This window comes from Triticum dicoccoides, chromosome 4A (genome assembly GCF_002162155.2).
Source record: "Triticum dicoccoides isolate Atlit2015 ecotype Zavitan chromosome 4A, WEW_v2.0, whole genome shotgun sequence".
Taxonomy (NCBI): Eukaryota; Viridiplantae; Streptophyta; class Magnoliopsida; order Poales; family Poaceae; genus Triticum; species Triticum dicoccoides.
The window spans coordinates 563,386,890-563,391,196 of NC_041386.1; positions in this window are offsets into that span (position 1 = coordinate 563,386,890).

A 4,307-nucleotide genomic window follows, 5' to 3' on the forward strand; every position below is an offset into this window, starting at 1 on the left:
TGTGGTTGTCTCTAATGCCTAACCCATGGACAATAGTGGTAATTCGATAAGAGACATCATGGTACGCACCATATCCAATAGGGTGCAACTATGATGTTCGGACACACCATCACACTATGGTGTTCCAGGCGGTATTAATTGCAAAACAATTTCCACAATGTCTTAATTGTGTGCCAAAACTCGTAACTCAGATATTCATCTCTATGATCGTATCATAGACATTTTATCCTCTTGTCACAATGATCTTCTACTTCACTCTGAAATTACTTGAACCATTCAATAATTCAGAGTTGTGTTTCATCAAGTAAATATTCTCAACATATACTCGAATCATCTGTGAAGTAAGAACATAATGATATTCACTGCATGCCTCAGCATTTATTGGACTGCACACATCAAAATGTGTTACTTCCAACAAGTTGCTATCTTGTTCCATCTTATTGAAAATGAGGCTTTTCAGTCATCTTGCCCATGTGGTATGATTTGCATATCTCAAGTGATTCAAAATCAAGTGAGTCCGAACGATCCATTTGCATGGAGTTTCTTCATGCATATACACCAATAGACATGGTTCGCATGTCTCAAACTTTTCAAAAACGAGTGAGTCCAAAGATCCATCAACATGGAGCTTCTTCATGCGTTTTATACCATTATGACTTACATGGCAGTGCCACAAGTAAGTGGTACTATCATTACTATCTTATATCTTTTGGCATGAAAAATGTGTATCACTACGACCGAGATTCAATAAACCATTCCTTTAGGTGCAAGACCATTGAAGGTATTATTCAAAAATAGAGTAACCATTATTCTCCTTAAATGAATAACCGTATTGCGATAGACATAATCCAATCATGTCTATGCTCAACGCAAACACCAATCTCGGTGGTAGAGGGAGCGTGTGATGCTTGATTATATCAACCTTGGAAACACTTCCAACATATATCGTCAGCTCACCTTTAGCTAGTCTTCGTTTATTCCGTAGCTTTTATTTCGAGTTACTAACACTTTAGGAACCGAACCGGTATCTAATACCCTGGTGCTACTAGGAGTACTAGTAAAGTACACATTAACATAATGTATATCCAATATACTTCTATCGACCTTGCCAGCCTTCTCATCTACCAAGTATCTAGGGTAATGCTGCTCCAGTGGTTGTTCCCCTTATTACAGAAGCACTTAGTCTCGGGTTTGGGTTCAACCTTGGGTTTCTTCACTTGAGCAGCAGCTGAATTGCCGTTTCATGAAGTATCCCTTTGTTCCCTTGCCCTTCTTGAAACTAGTGGTTTCACCAACCATCAACAATTGATGCTCCTTCTTGATTTCTACTTTCGCGATGTCAAACAACGCGAATACCTCAAGGATCATCATCTCTATCCTTGATATGTTATAGTTCATCACGAAGCTCTAGCAGCTTGGTGGCAATGACTTTGGGGAAACATCACTATCTCATCTGGAAGATCAACTCCCACTCGATTCAAGTGATTGTTGTACTCAGACAATCTGAGCACAAGCTCAACGATTGAGCTTTTCTCCCTTAGTTTGCAGGCTAAGAAAATCGTCGGAGGTCTCATACCTCTTGACGTGGGCACGAGCCTGAAATCCCAATTTCAGCCCTCGAAACATCTCATATGTTCCGCGACGTTTCGAAAACGTCTTTGGTGCCTCTACTTAAACCATTTAACTGAACTATCACGTAGTTATCAAAACGTGTATGTTCGATGTTCGAAACATCCACAAACGACGTTTGGGGTTCAGCACACTAAGCAGTGCATTAAGGACATAAGCGTTCTAGTGTCCGCATAATCGCTACTGTCAACTTTCAACTATATTTTCTCTAGGAACATATCTAAACAGTGGATCTAAAGCGCGAGCTTACGACATAATTTGCAAAAGGTCTTTTGACTATGTTCAGGATAATTAAGTTCATCTTATGAACTCCCACTCAGATAGACATCCCTCTAGTCATCTAAGTGATTACATGATCCGAGTCAACTAGGCCGTGTCCGATCATCACGTGAGACGGACTAGTTAACGTCGGTGAACATCTTCATGTTGATCGTATCTACTATATGACTCATGCTCGACCTTTCGGTCTCCGTGTTCCGAGGCCATGTCTGCACATGCTAGGCTCGTCAAGTTAACCCTAAGTGTTTTCGCTGTGTAAAACTGTCTTACACCCGTTGTATGTGAACGTAAGAATCCATCACACCCGATCATCACGTGGTGCTTAGAAGCGACGAACTGTAGCAACGGTGCACAGTTAGGGGAGAACACTTCTTGAAATTTTGTAAGGGATCATCTTATTTACTACCGTCGTCCTAAGTAAACAAGATGCATAAACATGATAAACATCACATGCAATCAAATAGTGACATGATATGGCCAATATCATTTTGCTCCTTTTGATCTTCATCTTCGGGGCTCCATGATCATCATCGTCACCGGCATGACACCATGATCTCCATCATCATGATCTCCATCATCGTGTCTTCATGAAGTTGTCACGCCAACGACTACTTCTACTTCTATGGCTAACGCGTTTAGCAATAAAGTAAAGTAGTTTACATCGCGTTCTTTAATGACACGCAGGTCATACAAAAAATAAAGACAACTCCTATGGCTCCTGCCGGTTGTCATACTCATCGACATGCAAGTCGTGAATCCTATTACAAGAACATGATCAATCTCATACATCACATATCATTCATCACATCCTTTTGGCCATATCACATCACATAGCATACCCTGCAAAAACAAGTTAGACGTCCTCTAATTGTTGTTTGCATGTTTTACGTGGCTGCTATGGGTTCTAGCAAGAACGTTTCTTACCTACGCAAAACCACAACGTGATATGCCAATTGCTATTTACCCTTCATAAGGACCCTTTTCATCGAATCCGTTCCGACTAAAGTGGGAGAGACTGGCACCCGCTAGCCACCTTATGCACCAAGTGCATGTCAATCGGTGGAACCTGTCTCACGTAAGAGTATGTGTAAGGTTGGTCCGGGCCGCTTCATCCCACAATACCGTCGAAACAAGATTGGACTAGTAACGGTAAGCATATTGAACAACATCAACGCCCACAACTACTTTGTGTTCTACTCGTGCAAAGAATCTACGCAATAGACCTAGCTCATGATGCCACTGTTGGGGAAAGTAGCAGAAATTCAAAATTTTCCTACGAATCACCAAGATCTATCTATGGAGAGACCAGCAACGAGTAGAAAGGAGAGTGCATCTACATACCCTTGTAGATCGCTAAGCGGAAGCGTTCAAGTGAACGGGGTTGATGGAGTCGTACTCGTTGTGATTCAGATCACCGATGATCCTAGTGCCGAACGGACGGCACCTCCGCGTTCAACACACGTACAGCCCAGTGACGTCTCCCACGCCTTGATCCAGCAAGGAGAGAGGGAGAGGTTGAGGAAGACTCCATCCAGCAGCAGCACAACGGCGTGGTGGTGGTGGTGGAGCATGGCAATCCCGCAGGGCTTCGCCAAGCACCATGGGAGAGGAGGAGGAGGGAGAGGGGCAGGGCTGCACCAACGAGAGATCAAATCGCCTGTTATGGGCAGCCCCATGCCTCAATATATATAGGGGGGAAGGGGGATGCACCCCCTTTAGGGTTTTCCCACCCCCTAGGGGCGGCGGCCAGCCCTAGATGGGTTTTGGGGTGCGGCCAAGGAGGGGGGAGGAGTCCATCCTCCCCAAGGCACCTCGGAGGTGCCTTCCCCCTTGAGGACTCTTCCCTCTAGGGTTCCCTAGGTGCATGGGCCTCTTGGGGCTGGTGCCCTTGGCCCATGTAGGCCAAGGCGCACCCCCTACAGCCCATGTGGCCCCCCGGGGCAGGTGGCCCCACCCGGTGGGCCCCCGGGACCCTACGATGGTCCCGGTACAATACCGATGACCCCGAAACTTGTCCCGATGGCCGAAACAGGACTTCCTATATATAAATCTTTACCTCCGGACCATTCCGGAACTCCTCGTGACGTCCGGGATCTCATCCGGGACTCCGAACAACATTCGGTAACCACATACAAGCTTCCTTTATAACCCTAGCGTCATCGAACCTTAAGTGTGTAGACCCTACGGGTTCGGGAGACATGCAGACATGACCGAGACGTTCTCCGGTCAATAACCAACAGCGGGATCTGGATACCCATGTTGGCTCCCACATGTTCCACGATGATCTCATCGGATGAACCACGATGTCAAGGACTCAATCGATCCCGTATACAATTCCCTTTGTCTAGCGGTATTTTACTTGCCCGAGATTCGATCGTCGGTATACCGATACCTTGTTC